At 36.7% G+C, this 18,487-nt stretch overlaps 1 protein-coding gene across 1 annotated transcript in view; it reads left to right on the plus strand.

Moving 5' to 3' along the window:
• LOC150099018 (3-hydroxyisobutyrate dehydrogenase, mitochondrial) overlaps nt 1-18,487 on the plus strand; it is an 80,182-nt gene that overhangs the window by 9,331 nt on the left and 52,364 nt on the right. The window lies entirely within an intron of this gene.

The raw sequence follows: 18,487 nt of genomic DNA on the forward strand, positions 1-18,487 counted from the left end.
TCAACTTGTATGTTAATGATATTGGATTGGGTTTAACTAGTGATATCCAGCTGTTTGCAGATGATGCAAAACTGGGGAGAGCAATGTACAGTCAGGCTGATGTTAATGCCTTACAAGAGGACTTGAATAGATTGCATGAATGGGCAGGTAAGTAGAACTGTCAGTTCAATGTTGCCAAGTGTAAGGTTTTGACACTTGGTAAGCAACGATGGGATGCCAAGTATACACTTGGTGGGGAAACTTTCTCATCTCCTCTACAGAAGTAGAGGAGATGAGAAAGTAGAGGTTTTCATGGTGACGAGGATATGTTGGAAAGGGTACAGAGAAGATTCAAAAGGTAGTCAGTAGTCTTTGGAATGTGGAGTACAAGGACAGATTAAGAGAATGTAAGTTGCAGAGCCTCGTGAATAGGAGGAAGAGGGGGGGGGATATGATTGAGATATATAAACTGGTCAGGGGTTGTTATCAGTTAGACATGGAAGAGATTTTTCATAGAATTGGAGAGGGAAGTAGAACAATTGCTGGAAACTGTAAAGCAAGGAGTGAGAAGCAGGTTCTTTGCATGGAGGGTGGTTAATGAGTGGAATGCATTGCCTGAGTGTGTTGTGGATGTGGACACATTGAATCAGTTTAAGATGCGATTGGATGAGCATTGTATGCAATAGTGAGTACCTCCCACGATGAGTTTCTGACTCCGTGGAAATCGGGTGTCGATAATAATATTAATAATAATACCTTGACAGTGAATAAGTTAAAGGAAATGTATGATAGGTGTGTGTAATGAATTGTATAATAATCATGTGATGATTCTTCTGACTCTGGAGATACCAATATAATAATGAGGGAAAAATAAATCTGGAACCTCCTACTCTAGAGACTAAACATGGCATTGGCCACTTCAGGCCTCCACTAAACAGGGAGATGGTGTTTCACTTCATGAAGGTCACTGATCACCTAGTAGATCTAATTGGTATCTCCAACATGAAAAATATCCTTTTATAGTAGGAATAATTGTTGAATTTGGCAGACACTTTTGGTAGGCAGGTGAGGTGCACTACACCCTCCCCCCTGTGGAATGTTCAACCCTCCCTTCTCATAGTGTTTTTCCACAAAAGGATCGCTAGACAATTCCATAAATATTTCTGTTTTAAAAGGATATCTTCAAGGAGATGTTAACTAGCTCCACTAGGTGGTCAGTGTCTTTCATGAATCAGTGAAACACAACCTCCCTGTTTACTGGAAGCCAGAAATGGCATTGGCTTCTTCAGGTTTCATGGGAATTAAGTGAAATCACCTCATGCTTATTGGGGTTGATATTTGACAGGTAGAAATTGTGTATTGCACTTTACTTGCTATTAATGGTCTTTAATGATACTATGCATCCATTTAATTTATCCTCCTGACTGGGTGTGTAGGATGATACTTTTTTCTCCAAATACCTCTTAACCATTTCCTGTGTACTGCTAAGATCTTGCCCTTGCAGTTTATAATAGCATGCCACTGGGGCTGTTCCTTCTTCACTAAAAATTCCACAGGCTTAGTTATTCCAAGTCAGGAGTGCACAATCACTTTCCTGCATTTGGAGAAGAGAATACCTCGACTATGGGCAAATCCTCTGATATCACTAGATCCAGCATCTTCAAACTTTGGGTTTCATCTGTTACATTTTGCTGCTGTTAACTATCGCTCGGTAGTTCCTATATTCTATTTCCATCCTCCTTGTATAGGAATGAAACCAAATCTGTCACAATACTTAAAATGCCCCATAATAATAATTATTTGTCCTGAGCTAAACCATCAACATGATATTGATAGTATGCATCGTTCTATCTTAAATATACATTTTACACACATAAATACAGCAGTATCTTGCATAATATAATATAAATAAATATAAAAAAAAATGCAGTTTCAAACAGGGCAATTTCATTATCATGTGGTTTGTAATTAGTATAAATTGATTTTCAGTATACTTACTATAATTTCATTGGTAATTATATTGATTACAAAATGGTGGAACACATCTTCAAGTGTTACAAAAAAAAATATGTTCAGTTTCTCAGTGTTACAAATAGTTCTCAAATTTTCTTAATCATATTTATGTATATGCAGGGTATATATGATACTACAAGGCTGGTGATTATGAGAAGCTCAGGAAACAGTTTGCAAATGTAGCCTTGAAGAGGAGTTGGGTGGAAAGAAGATCATTGCTGCTTGAGTGATATTCAAGAACAATCTAGTAGAGGCAATGTCTAAATGTATTCCAAAGGTCAGAAGGTTAAATAAGGTAGGTGTGAAATGGATGAATGAAGAGATTAAGCATGCATTACAGAGAAAAAAGGCATTATGGAGGCAACATAAGTGGAGTGGTAATAATCACTTCCATGAGGAATACAAAGAAATATAGGCAAGGAGGGTGACTCGGTTGGTAAAGGTAGCAAAAGTTCAGTATGAGCAGCAGTTAGCTAATGAAGCAAAAAAAAAAAAATAATAATAAAAAAATCCTAGGAAGTTCTTTCGATATGTAGCACCAAAAAAAAGATGGCATAGATTGTAGAAAATTGTATAAATAATATAACTGCCGAAGAGGATATAGTTGAGATTTTTAATTAGCAGTTCATAAAGGTCTTTCATCCTTGTGAATGTGACATCATGCAGAGTTTGCGAGCACTGGATGATGAGGAGGAAGAGGTATATGGGGGGGGGATTAAGCAAACTTGATATTAATAAGGCTGTGGAACTTGATAGTATATGGCTATGAAGGAATGTACCAGGGAGTTGACACCTGCCTTGACATATTTGTTTAATATGAGTCTTACATTTGGTCAAGTTCCAAAGGAGTGGAAGGAAGGTAAGATTGTACCACTTCATAAAGGAGATGAGAGAATTCAAACATCAAATTATAGGCCAATCTGTTGAAAAGGCTGGTGAGAATCAGGATCCAGAATCGGATTGACAACAATCATATTATCTTTGATTGACAGCACGGATTTGCTAAAGGGAGGTCATGTTTTAGTAATTTACTTACTTATTACAATAAGGTGACAGCATCATTGGACATGGGAGATGGATACACAGTAGTGACTTTGCAAAGGCTTTTGATAGATTACTGTATGATAAGTTTATAGTCAAACTAGATCGAATAGGGTTGGATATTAGACTAGTGCATTGGATTTGGAGATTGGCTGTCCGATAGGTATCAACAAGTTGTGTACGAGGGAGCAGTATCCCAGAAGAGGAACGTCACTAGTGGTGTGCCTCAGGGGTCTGTTTTATGGTCATTGCTGTTTAACCTGTATGCTAATGATATTGGGGAAGATTTGAATGGGGATATGCAGTTGTTTGCAGATGATGCAAAGTTGGGATGAACTATGAGGAGTAGAGTATATGGCCTTACAAAAGGACTGGAATAGATTGAGTGAATGGTTATATGAGTGGGTGATGCCAGTTCAATGCTGCAAAATGTAAGGTTTTAAAATTTGGGAAACAAAGATAGGTTGTAGAATTTACTCTTAGTGAAAATATATTGTTGGAAGTGGAGTAAATAAGAGATCTTGGGGTGATGGTGCATAAAGATCTAAAATTTAGAGGACATACTGCCAAAATTGTGAAGACAACAAATTCTGGCAATGATGCAGAGGACACTGACTTGTATAAATAAGGAGATTCTGGTTCCATTGAATAAGACTCTGATTAGCCACGTATGAACTACTGTGCACAGATTTGGTCACCTGTTTTTCAAAAGGATGAAAAGATGTGGAGAAGGTCCAGAGGTGATTGACCAAAATAGTTTCTGATCTCTGGGATGTTGAATATGAAGAAAGGTTGTGACAGTGCAATTTGCATAGTCTGGTGGATAGGAAGAGAGGGGTGATATCATAGGGAGATGTACAAGTTGGTAAGGGATTGTTAGGGGATTAACGTTCAAGAGATTTTTCATAAAATGGTGGGAGATTGGGGTGGGGAGAAAGAGGTCAACCCTGGAATCTGTTTATACGGATTCTACCCTCCTTATGGAGGGTGGGAGCAAGGGAGTAAGAAGCAATTTTTTTTGCATGGAGAGTTGTGAATGATTAGAATGCATTGCCTGAGAGCATGGTGTCTGCAGAGAATTTGAATGTTTTTAAGTTTAAGGCACAATATGATGAGATATGTGTATGACAAAAGGACCTCCTAGATGAGTGTGACTCCATGGGGGCTTGGATAATAATAATAATATTTATTGCATTCACATATTTAGCTGCAGTACAGGATTTAAGCAGCAAAGATGTGGCCACTTTACAAACTTTTTTATGTACAACTTATTACCCCCTTTATATGCAATTATGAGGGATAAAAGGAAATAAAATAAAAGTTGGAAGGATTTAAGAAACAAATGGCTAATAATAGAACAAAAACAAAATTGTCATAGTCAGTAGACCTTTGGGGCACTATAAAGGTGACAGTCCTAACATACTCTCTCCAGACCTTTCTATCTTGGGATCTTTTTAACAAGGTGGAGAATGAAGAATTATTCCATTTTCTAATATTATCTATCCAGGTGATTCTAGATAGTCCTGGTGCTTTTTACCAGAAGTTAAGCCTTCTACTGCTATTTTAGGTAAGCTATCTTATCTAGCTGCATCGCCCAGCCACTGGAGCTGTTTCTGATATATGTTAGCAATGATGTTTTCTTGGTTCTAGCAATGGAGGGGGATTTCTCTTCTAACCTATTCATTTGTTATGTATACTGTGTATAATATTTTAAAAAGTTTTCTGTAGTTCTTTATCTGGAAGGCCAGTAGCTTTTCTCATTTTCTTTTATCAAAGTCCAATGCTCACATCCATATAGTAAGACAGAGTTAACAAGTGGATCAATGAGATCGAGTCTTATAGTTAGCTGTATTTTATTGTCCTTCCAAAGTGGCTCTAACCTCTGAAGGGAAAAATTTGCTTTAGCAATGCATGCTTTAATGTTGTGTTTAGACCAGCTATCTCTTTGTTGTATGCTTTCTAAGTAGGTGAATCATTCCACTTCCATCATTAACTGAAATTTTCATAGGTTTATTGCCTGAAGATATCGTTTTTGATTTGTGACTGCTGATCTTTAATCCGTAATCACTAAATGTCCCTTAGAAACTGCCTGCTAATTCTTGTAACTGATGTTTTCATTCTCTGTCATTAGGTCAATGTCATCAGTGAATTTGAGATAATTTTTATTTTTTTTGCACCAACTGTAATTCCAATACAACTGTTTTCCAAGGCTAAGTATATCATATATTCCAAATAAAGGTTAAAAAGCATAAATTGTTCGCTATAACAAATAATACCCCTTAAGGATCTGTCTAAATGTTTTTTTGCACCAGTACAGTAATTGTCTGTTCAGAATGCATTACACTGAAACCTGTATATGAATGATGTTCTATTTGGTGCAGTTTCAGTTAGTACTGAATATTTTTGACATGCATTAACCACATTATTTGAGGTATTGCTCTATGAATAAATATATAAATGTATATTTTTTTTCCTGTTAACTCTGCAAAGAGCACAAGACCTACATCCCAACAGCAGTGTCATGTGTGGACAAGTGATCAAAGAGAAAGAAATATTCTTTTAACAAGTTTCTTGAAAAGCTGAAATTATTCTTGAAAATATATTTACATATATTGATCTCACGCACAAGAGATCACAAGACCAGTAGTAACAGTGTCATGTATGAGCAAGTGGTTAACATGACAGAAGGAATCAGCTGATGAGTTTCTTGAAAAACTGGAGGTTATACTCATTGGTGAAGGCTTCAATATATTTGCAGTTTTATTGTATTGAATTTTTATTTCTTACTGAGGTTTTAGGCACCACCCAGATATCATAACAATATTCAAAAGTGAGCTAGATTTGGGATTTATAGTGTTAAGAGTTGAGTAGGAAAGAAGTAATGCTTTGAACAACAAAAAAAAAAAAGATACTAAGCTTTGAGCTCTGAGAAGGCTGTGAATATAAAATCTTTATACCGGGGATTGGAAAGCCAGCCCAAGAAGGAAAAAGTGATCTTGATTGGAAATCTGTACATTATCAAAAGTAAGAAGCGAAGTAGGTTTCTTGTGGGTAATAAGACTGTACCATGTTTTGATGGCTTTGAAATTCACTAGATTATGTTCATCATGCTTGAGAAGAGTTAGGAGTCTTTTAAGACCTTGGTTATGGAATATCTTAAAGCTTGAATCATCGGAGTACTACCAGGTTTTTCAAATGAAGAGAAGTAGAGTATTGTCATCAGCAAAACTATGAATAGAGTTTGAAGTTAGGGAAAAGATGTCATTGATATATTGAAGGAAGAGTATGGACATTGAACAACCAGAGGAGTTGGCAGTCCATTCACACTGGAGGGAGATTATCCGATGGTAGCTTGTTGAGAAGGCTTCAATTCCAGACACAATCAAATGCCTTGGAAATAACCAAAGCAACTACCTGAATTTCACCAAATATTGCCATAGCATGTGTCCAAAAGGGACCATATATTTTATCCTGTTAGCTTCTGTTGTACACCAGATAGCTTTAAATATGCTGCCTCCCATTACACTGCCTTCCTTCTGAAAGGTTGGTTGCAATCTTCACTCAACATCAGCATGCTTCTCACATAGTCTTTCTCTCTCTCTCTCTGTCCTTCTCTGTCTACCAAGTCTCACTAATGCATATAATTTTTGTTGAAGTCAAACTCTTCCATTCAGATATGAGACCTGAGAATAACAGCATTCAGAATTCTTTGATCCTTCCATTTTTCATGCTCATCTCAATGATGACTTCACTTGCTCACTTGTATTTCTCCCCTGCTCCTATTACACCTAGTTTCGATTATTTTGCATTTCCATTCTCTCACTGAATATTATTTTCTCCGAATACCATTAGGAAAACCAAAATTTTCTGTTACACATATGCCAAAAACATCAGTGCTAAATTGTTATGAAGGCAAATAGTTTTTCATTATACAACATTATTATATTATATTATTATTATTATTTTCTGGCCTGGTTGGCCGAGTGGTTAGCGTATCTGCTCTCCAGCCAAAAGGCTGCGGGTTTGAATCCCGCTGTGGGCATGGATGTTTGTGATTGTCTGTGGAAATACCAGTGGTGGTTGGCGATAGATGGCATTGGTGTAGTTGCAGTCGGTTAGTGGTGGAAATGGAGTTGTAGAGCAGGTGTCCTCCCTCGATGAGTCCTTGGACTCCTTGGAGGCCTCAAATAATAATAATAATAATAATTATTATTATTATTATTTGACATATCAAATAATAATAAAAATAATCATAAATAATAATAATTATTTATGATTATTTTTGCACTGGTACCTTTTTGTAAATGTAAACATGATACAAATCCTGCAACACATCCAAACTCAACATCAGAGTTCTGGATTGGTACTATCAGCATGAAAAGCATCAATGGAAAGAAATAGAACTAGCAGTTCCATTGGATTAGTACCAGATCAACATAATAGGAATGACCACAACAAAGAAGACAAAAAACAGGTGAGCTCTTCCAAGCAACAAATACAAAATGTTATATTCCAGCAATAACAATCAGAAAACAGAAGGAGCACTGGTACCTTTTTGTAAATGTAAACATGATACAAATTCTGCAACACATCCAAACTCAACATCAGAGTTCTGGATTGGTACTATCAGCATGAAAAGCATCAATGGAAAGAAATGGAACTAGCAGTTCCATTGGATTAGTACCAGATCAACATAATAGGAATGACCACAACAAAGAAGACAAAAAACGGGTGAGCGCTTCCAAACAACAAATACAAAATGTTATATTCTGGCAATAACAATCAGAAAACAGAAGGAGCAGCTATAGTATTCAATGCCAAATATTAGGATCATCTCCTCGAATGGCAGGTAATATCAAGTAGATTGATGCGGACAAATATCAGAATCGGGAACCAGACAATGAGACATATTTGTTCCTATGGTCCACAAAAGGTTCTAATAAGGAAGAAATGGAGGCATTTTTTGAGGCATTACATAAGGCAACTGACACAATGAAAAAAAAAACAAACTTGGTTCTTGTTGGAAATCTATACAGCAGAGTAGGAAATAATTACCATATAGAAATGCTCTAGGAAAATACAGAGAAAAGAGCAAAGCTGATAATAATGGTAAGTACTTACTGGATTTCTATTCAGGACTTGGATTGGTTTTATTAACACTATGTTCCAACATAAAAATGTGCTCAAATTCACATGAAGAGAAGATGAAAGAAATAAAAAAAGTATCATTGACTATGTTATTGTTGATGTTTCCTCACTGGTTCAGGACACAAAATATACAAAGGATTTGAAATAGGAAGTGATCACCATTTAGTTTTGTGCAAGATAAAAATTAAACCACATATTGAGAAGAAGAGTATTTTAAAAGTTTTAAAACCATTCAAAGCTGAGCAGCTTTCAGAGGTGAACAACAGACTCATATACACCAACATTATTCAAGAAAAGATGAAAGAGGTTGAACACAAGAACCAAACCTTAGATTTAGACAAGCACTGAAGAAAACACTTGATTCAGCCAGAGAGTCTTGTTTGTAAGGACTGAAAAATCAGAACTGATGGATTCAGGAAGTTAAATGGGCAGTCAGGAAAATGAAGAAAGCATATCAAAAGTTCCTAAGTCAGCTTGTGCTCTTAGAGAATACAGAGAAAAATATAAGAACGCAAAGCACTGGGTAAAACTAGCTAAATGAAGTTATGGGATGACTTTAGTAAGAACATGAAAAATAAATATCAGGAAGGTGGCAAAATATTCTGGATGCTATTGAAAAAGCTTAGAAATGGAGAAAGTACTGTAAAAGAAATCAGATGTGATAAAGGTAACATAAAAAGTGAAGATAAAGATATTCTATATGTCTGGAGTAATTACTTTGAACTATTGCTGAATGAAACAAACACTGGTAGAAAACATTCATTAGGAATGTAATCAGGAACACATAACAGTACTAGAAGTGGAGAAAGCCATCAGAAACCTAAAATGTGGAAACCAGCTGGAATAGATGAAATTCAACCAGAAATACTCAAATATGGAGGCATAAAAGTTTTACAGTGACTTCACCACATAATTCAGAAGACTGGTCAGAGGATCAAGTTCCAGATGATTGGAGTAGAGCTCATAGTACCCATCTATAAAAAGGGAAATAAATTGAATATGAGAATTATGGAGGTATTTCTTTACTTAGTGTACTTAGTAAGATTTATATAACTACACTTGAGAAATGGCTAAGTAAATTTGTGGAAAGAAAGCTTGGTAAAGAACAAGTTGGATTCAGACCAAGTATAGGTTGTCAGGATCAGATTTTCACTTTAAAACAAATAGCTGGAAATTTTGGGAATATAACAAGGATTTGTATTTTTAAGTTTTGTAGATCCGCTTTCAAAACACTGCAGTTCAGTTATATGGTGTAAATGGGATGTTATATCAATATTTGAGCGCTGTAAATCAGCTGTTAGAGTTGAAAGAGTTACAGGAAGATGGTTTGATGTTAAATCAGATGTGCATCAAGGCTGCACATTATCTCTGCTGTTATTCATTATCTATATGGATAACATTATGAAGGAAAGTGGTATTAAATATTATTTCAAAATTGGAGATGTTAATCTTAGCTCTTTACTTTATGCAGATGCTATGCTTCTGAATAAATCCAGTACTGGTCTGCAAGATTCCTTGACTAAATTGAATATCTGCTGTAATAAATTTGGTATGAAAATAGGCAGAAACATTGAAAACATCGACTGTATCCTGAATGGTGAACCTATAGAACAGTAAAACATTTCAGCTATTTAGGCACAATTTTTAGTGAAGATGGTAAATTAATGGAAATAGACAACAGAACTAATAAAGCTGGTATGGTAGGAAGTCAACTGTATAAATTTATATGGAATAAGAAAGAAATGAGTGAAAACACTAAATTGTCTGTATATAAGACAGTGTTCAAATAAATTATGGATATGATAGCTAGGTTAAAAATAAAACGATCAAAGACTGGATACTGCATATATGAGAGTTGTAAATCAGCTGGGGAGTGAATAGATGGCATCAATGAGAGTATTGTATTTGAAATGAGGATATTAGGAAAGAACTTGCTGTTGTTAGCATTCAGGAATGTGTTAACAGAGCTAATCTCAGATGGTATGATCACTTAAATAGAATGGGAGAGGAAACATGAGCAAAGGAAGTGTTCTTTGCCAGGTTGGAGGGAAAAAGACTCAGAGGAAGACCAAGATGTAGGTGTATTGATACAGTAAAAAGTTCCTTAGAAGACAGAAATATAAGATCTGATAATCCTGACAGATAACAGATTAATTTAGAGGAAATTGTTGATCGGAAGTTAGTAATTGTGTAACTCTTTCATGTAATACTATCATAATATCCTGTAGCCCCCCCCCCTTGAGGGTACAAATCAGGAATTTGATTACTTTATAAGAATTCATAATTATTCTACATTAAAAGTTACACAAGATGAATGTTAAGACTAATCAAAAATCAAATCTGGCATTATCAGATGAATATCAGAAACATCATCAGCTTGATGAGGAGGATTTAAATGGTCCTATTTGAGATTTGACTATCGAAGCAAGAAATCTAAACTGCTTGAATTTCATTGTCAAGAGTGGAATATAACTTCAGGATTTTCTCCAGGGTATGAAATTATTTTACCACGTTAATACAGAAGGGATTATTCAGAGTATATGGAAAGAGGGACAGAAAACAAGAACCATTCCAAATCAAGCAAAGTGCTAATCATTGCAACTGTTGCTGACTCATACATCAACAATTGTCAGTTTGACAGTGACTCACTAATCACTAATCCCTGCAATTTGTACAACTTTGTATTGAATTCATAAAGTTGTACAAATTGCAGGGAAACATGCCCAATGATGTATGTAAATCACTAACCAACTCTGTATATCATCTCACTCCTGCAGTGAATCATCATAGCTTCCTTACAGTGGAACAAATTTTTATTTTGTCTGTCACCATAATGAAATATTGGCTACACAAATAAATTGCATTTGGTGTCGACTCTATTTAAAAAAATACATAACAAAAATCAAAACCTTAAACACATTTATTATAAATACTGATTATTCAAATCTTCTCCATAAACATAACTTGATGTTTATGGAGAACTGCATAATGAACAGTTTTTTCCCCTCCTAATCCTACCTGAATCTCGCTACTATTATAACCATACAATCTATGAACTGTTTTTCATGATGGATGTGACACCACTTGTGTTGACTTCACAACAAAGGGCCTTTTTTGTGTGTTTGCTCCCAAACACTATTTCAAATGCATAATTCCCCAGTCATCACAATAGCAAACAAAAACATCAAAAAATAAAAGCAAAACGCCCCTCTGAACTATTGACCTATGCCAATCAAGAAAAATCATATTTCAAAAATTGATTGTTATTAGGACATGGACTTATCATGCACTTGAACTTTCCATGGAAACCTCAGCCAAGCAGTTTCTGCCCAAACAGTCTAAACATCAGGCTTCATAATTTCCCCTATCTCAGATACTTCACAAATGAAATTCCAACACCTCAAAACTAAATGATCAGAATACTCCCCCAAATTGTATAAAAAATAGTTGCTTTTATTTTTTGGTGTTTTTGAACCCACATGCCTATCTTCAACAGCAAGAACACATGAGCCAGTCTTTTTTATTCGTTTCACCACTGGTCTGAAAATGTTATCATGTGAAAGAACCAGATCTCAACATCCAGATTCTTTAGAGAGAGAAATGTTGGAGAGAATCCAGAGACGAGTGACAAAGATTGTTATAGGTCTATTCAGTTGTTTGCTGATGATGCTGAACTAGGAAGAGCAATGATAAATGAAGATGATGCAGAGGTCCTCTAGAAAGACTTAAATTGACTAGCCAGTATGAGCAAAGGTAAATGACTGCCAGTTTAATGTTGCCAAGTGTGAGGTGATAAAAAAAAATAGGAGACATGATAGAAGCATATAAGTTATTAAATGGGTTTTATAAGATTGACACTGAAGACTATTTTTTTCTACTACATGGCAGGAAGGGAGAGAACAAAGGGTCACCCATGGAAATTGTGCAAGAACAGGGTTAGCAAGGGTGTTAGGCCAAGATTTTTTGCTTGGAGGGTGGTGAGTAAGTGAAATAGGTCATCAGATGAGGTCGTGAGCGCTTTGTCAGTGAATGAATTTAAGGAGCGGTATGATATATATTTTGTGAATAATGGATCTCCCACAATGACACTCGATAAAGATACCTGTACACTCTTTGGAAAGAAGTCAACGAACACCCTCCATGGACAAGGTGCACTGTGTCATGTAATGAGTCACGTGTTTGCAGCAGGTATAAATTGGACTTATGTCAGTGCAACTGTGTCTGGGTGAAATGGTTGCGAGGAGGGAACTGATGGAGTTTGAAAGAGACCTATCTGTTCTGAAAATTGTTAACACATTTGAACACATGGAAAGGATTGAAGGGGAGGACCTCTCAAAACAGTAATAGAAGGTAAAGTTCCTAGAAAAAGAGGAAGGGATAGACCATCAATAAGATGGATGGTGTCTGGAGTGACGGATGTTCAGAGAGTTGTAGCCTCCAAAAAAGCATACAACAGGACCACCTGGTGAGGACTGGTGTATCACATCACCAAGCAACTGAGTGACCATGCAGCATTAGATGATGTCCGGTGACTAGATTGCTGGACATTTCCCTGTGTCTCATATAGCTCTGAGTAATAGTCTTGTCCATTTGAGACACAGGGACATTTCCCTGTGTCTCATATAGCTCTGAGTAATAGTCCTCTCCTGTTTCTGCTCTTTTCATTGAGATTTCACCCTTTCATCTTTTATAGTTCTTTGCTTTTTTGGACTCCATTTCTTGTTGATGTTTCTGATCATCTTGTATACTTCTCTTGTTCTATATTACCTCACAGTATTTATTGATATCCTTGCACTGTTCCTCTAACCACTCTAATGTCTCTCTTCTAACTGCCCAATTCATTTCATCGGATGTCTGTCTATACCATTTTTTCCATTTCTACAGAAGCCTTAAAGTTCTTCCAATCCTTTCTAGCACCCATCCATTTGTCTGCCTTTCAGTATATGATGTCCTTAACAGCCATCTGTAACACCACATTTCAAAAGCAGCTATTATTTTCCTATCAGACTTCTTTAGGTTCCAAGTCTCTCATCCATAAGTTGTTGTTGGAAAAACAGCTACATCCAGAATCAAAGTGCAGGTGATTAGTGAGTCTTTCTTATTGTCAAACTGACAATTATTGATGTATAATTACATTGATTGGCACTTTGCTCAGTTTGGGATGTTTTTTTTTCTGCCATTTTTCTGCCAAGTTCTGCCATTTATATTCTCTTAAATCATCATCTCAACCAATTATCTATCCCCAATACTGATTCTGGCTTTGTTACTTTTCTTTGAACCCTTTCTAGAGGTTGTTCATCATTAGAAACCAGGTGACCATATTTATGAACATTCATCCAAGTGTAGTCTGATCAAGATCTTATACAATGGACAACAGCATTCTTGTCTCTGTTTTTCAGTGTGTTCTCATCATGGTTACAATGCATTTTTGATGTTGTGACCGTGATGCATATGTGGGATGTTTGATTCTTGTAATATGTCCCCTGAACTGTAGGTTTCTACTAGTTGTCATTCTCATGTCATTACTTAGAACACATTACACTTCTGCACATCCAAATGTAGAATGTATTAACAACATTAAAACAGTAACTCCATTCATTTGTATAATTTAATTTTCTGTTATCAACAAACCACTGAATTCCCTTCAAACAGTAATAACATTAGCAAGTGAATTAGACAGTAATAACTAAGAGCCCTATAGCACCACTTGTTGCCTTATTTTCTGGGAAACTACTCCTTAAACATAACTTGGGTAATAACTGAAAGTTTATTTTTCACTTGGTTAGAGTATAATAAATTTAGTTTAATCCTTTATCCAAGTGTGAGCAAACAAAGTTTGCACCTGAAAGTATCTTCAGGACTGGGGTAAGGTGGTACAACACCAGGGCAACTCGTTGCAAAGGTGGAGCAAGATACCAACACTCCTGTCTCAGTATCTCCTATAATGCGAAACATCTCCTTGCGGATATGTCTAATGTCATGCATTAAGGGAAGGGCCACTACCCAGACTAGTTTCGACCTTTATTGAGGTCTCTTCAGTGGGAGCCAGGCCCAAGCTGAGATACTGGGCAGAAGCATTTGCAGGTCATCTCTACCTATCTCAGCTTGGACCTGGCTCCCACTGAAGAGACCTCAATAAAGGTCGAAACTAGTCTGGGTAGTGGCCCTTCCCTTAATGCATAACATTAGACATATCCGCAAGGAGATGTTTCGCATTATAGGAGATACTGAGACAGGAGTGTTGGTAGCTTGCTCCACCTTTGCAACGAGTTGCCCTGGTGTTGTACCACCTTACCCCAGTCCTGAAGATACTTTCAGGTGCAAACTTTGTTTGCTCACACTTGGATAAAGGATTAAACTAAATTTATTGGGTAATAACTATTAGACAGCCAATCATTCATTTCACTGATCTATTATCTATCCCCATTTTTCTTAACTCATTGCATTGCAATTTGTCAAATGCTTTCACAAGGCCTATAAATACTGTATATGATTTTTCTTATCCAGTGCATTTGTTCCTATCATAAAATGGAAGCAAATTGGTAAAGCAAGACCTTTTCTATAGCAGGCCTTGACTCATATTCTTGTCCTGACCATCTTTATTACATTAACCAGCCTGGTTGGCTCAGATGGTTAGTGTATCTGCTCTTGAACCATCATTGTTTGGTGTGAGATCACTGCCTTACTTTGAAGTAGCATGAAAAAAGTTCCATGTTTGGTCTCTAGATTAGGATTTCCAGATTATGTAAAAAATAAAGTAAAAATACAAAAAATATAAAATTAATACAAAATAGAGAAGTCTTTAGCCCACCCACGGTACTAATGTACCATAGGGTTACAACATTTCGCGTGGGTCAGAATCGCATAAAAAAAAAAAAATGCATTGCCCACCACTGAAAAAATACAGGCTGATCTATAATAGGAGATCTTTATCCTCTAACTTGTAACAACAGCATTTGATCTTCTTTACACTCCTTTTTTGGACTTTTGCTTTTGCATGGTTCTCATAAATCAAGTAGTAGTTTAATGAAAATGTTGCATCTCTTGTTCATCTGTTTTTAGTTCATTTAGTTCCTCTTCTGGACTTGCCACATCAATATTATCATTATTAAAATATCCTGACAAAGTTTTCATTAAATAATTTCACTGCATCCTCTAAAGTGGTCAGTTTATTGCCATTACCATCAATCATTATATCCTTCTGTAATTTTTCTTCACCACACAATGAAGGAAACTTATATTTACTTTGGCCTGAAAGCTTGGTATCCTCACATACTGCGTTATGTATGTTTCCTTAATGACAGAGTAGAGGCTGAGAAGGAAAGCTATAATGGCAAATGAGTCGTTGGTTGTGCAGGAAGAGTGATGTGGAATGTGTTAGGCAAAAGGACTTTGCCTTTCAAACAAAACCATGGCGTCAGAAGGATGGTTTGCATCTGAATGGATTTGGTGTCCAGAGTCTGGAAAAAATGTTGTTGAATGAATTGAAAGTGGATGTGCAAAATCAGAGCAACCAGAGCTTTTAGGCCAAAAGAAATCATTAAAAATTCCCTTCATTTTATAGGAAGCTGTTGAGCGAGTAAACAGACACCAGTGAGGCAGTTGATTTTCAGAATGTTCCAAAGAACAGCAGTAGGCCTAAGGGGCTATTGCACATTATGTACATTAATACTAGGAGTTTTTGGCATTGGTTGGTTCATCCTGGCCAAAAGTTACTGGCATTGGTGAGACATACATGGCTGACAAAAGATGATATAATTAGTGGGATAGAATGTGAAGGGTATAGTGTGTTCAAGGAGATAGAGAGAAAAGAATTTGGAGAGGAGTATTAGTGTTCATTGCCAATGAACTCCAATCAAGGAGAGTAGTCCAACTGCAGGCCAGTGAAAATAGCACATGCAAAGCCATTTGGTGTGAGATAGTGGCCTGCAGAACAAAATATACAATTGGTTGCTTCTATAGACAAAGAGATGTAAAGGATGATGGGGATAGTATGCATCAGCAAATAAGCCCAATGAGTGGAGGACAGGTAATTAATTATTTTGTGGAACTTCAGCTATGAGAACATAGATAGAAAGGAGGAAAGGATACATGGAAAGAAGGAAACAGAATTTATGCAGTTACTAAGGTATGATTATCTGAGGCAGCATGTGTTGGAATATACTAGGGGCTTAAGAGTGCTCGATTTAGTAATTGCATCAGAGAATTTATCCATAAGCAGTATGATCTGGAAAGTGGCTGACTGTGTGGAATTTTCAGTTAAGAGGTGGGAGAGGGGGGGGTGGTTGTGGAATTAGTGCTGGTAAGGAGATTGCTTGGCTCAGTTCTATAGCATGTGAAACTGCAAGGGCTGGATGTATGTTGATTGTGCATGGGAAGTCGTAAAGGAGTGTTTGAGAGATGTAATAGTAGACAACATACCTAGAGTCAGGAGAATAAATCAAGTAGGAGTTATGTGGATGAATACCATCATTAAGCTGGAGCTACAAAAAAAGATAAATTTGTGGAGCAAATTCAAGGAGAAAGGTGACCAGCAGGTACACAAACAGCACAAAGCACAAGCCAGAAGGGTAACCAGTGTGGTTACCCTTCTGGCTTGTTACCTCCAAAATGGTAGCAGTTTCTATGGAATGAAAGGGTAAGAAAAGCAAAAGTAGAGCATGAAAGAAAATTAACAGTATAGGCCAAAGATAATCCTAAAGATTTCTTTTTGTATGTGGCAAGTAAAAGGAAGAATGTTTGTGGCAGAATGATTTTAATGAATGCTGATGGTAAGGAGGTAACTGAATCAGGTGAAATAGTAAAATTTCTAAGTGAACACTTTGAGAGTATATCAACCAGGTGGAGATATTGCAGGAGGGATATACCATATCCTCCCCTCAAGCACATGGGGATGGACGTAAAGTTGGTGAAATAGATAAGAGAGTGGTTGATAGAGAAAAGGTTTATATTGAAACTAAGGTAAATGAACTGGAGGTGCATAGCATATTACAGAACCTTGATGTGAATACAGCTGGGTTTTACAAGAAGGTGCTAGGGAATTGGCCAGTACCTTTGACCACATTATTTAATCTGAGTCTCGGCTCTGGGTTATTCCCAAGGGGATGGAAAGAGGGGAGAATAATTTCACTGCATAATGGAGGCTTCAAGACTGATGTACCAAATTACTGGCTGATCAGCATATCAGGAGTTGTAGTCAAAGTACTGGAGAAGTTGGTCATGAGCAAAATACAGGAATGGATAGAAAGAAATGGGATACTATATAGGGGGTGAAATATGGTTTTGTGAAGGGTAGGTTGTGCCTCAGTAACTTGCTTACGTTTTATAATGCAGTGACAGCTGAGTTGGATAAAGGTTTACTGTGATACTGCTGGACTTTGCAAAGGCTTTTGACAGGATTCCACATGGAATTCTAATCAATAAATTGCAGCACATGGGGATGAACATAATATTGAAGTGGATAAGTGGGTGGTTGATGGAGAGACATCAGAGAGTAGTTTATTCAGGTGTAGAGTCTAGTAGAAGGCCTGTGACTAGTGGTATGCCACAGGACTCCGTTCTTGGGCCAATTTAATTTCTATATTAACAATAAAGAAAAGGATCTGAGAGGAACTATTCGATTGTCTGTCAATGTAAAATTGAGTAGAGCAATAATGAATAAATATGATGTTAAAATTCTGCAGGAAGATTTGGATAGGCTGGCAGTTTGAGCAAAGGAGAATGGATGCCAGTTTAATGTGGCAAAGTGTAATTTATTAATTAATTAAGTGGGGTGAAAAGTTACCTCTTGTGTGTACTACATTGATGGAGCTGTACTCCAGGAAATTGATGAAGCCAGCAATTAGGAGATAGTAGTGGATAAGGAGTTAAAGTTCATAGGGCATATTGCAAAAGTGGCTAAAGCAGTTCATTGAGTTACGTGGTTACTGAAGAATAACCTGACAAGCAGGTTGTTATAAAGCCTTGTCAGACCTCATCTTGATTACTGTATGCAGATCTGATTGCCTGGGTTTCTTGGTGAAGAAGAGGAGGAGGATCCAGAGGTGAGTGACCAAAATGGTAGCAGTTCTATGGAATGAACAACCTTATGAGGACAGGTTGACAATTTGTGGGTTATACAAGTTGGTTGACAGGTGGAAGAGGGGTGATATATTGAGACATACAAATTACTGTAGGATTTTTACAGGATTAATACAGAGAAAATTTTTCAGAAAACACCTGGTGGTGGTGGAAGAACTAGGGACCATCCTTGTAAACTGAGCAAAAATGTAGTTAAGGGGTGTAAGGACTAGATTTTTTGCTTGGA

This window comes from Typopeltis vanoorti, chromosome 15 (assembly GCF_054136105.1).
Source record: "Typopeltis vanoorti isolate ZY-2024b chromosome 15, IOZ_Tvanoo_1.0, whole genome shotgun sequence".
In the NCBI taxonomy this organism is placed as follows: Eukaryota; Metazoa; Arthropoda; class Arachnida; order Uropygi; family Thelyphonidae; genus Typopeltis; species Typopeltis vanoorti.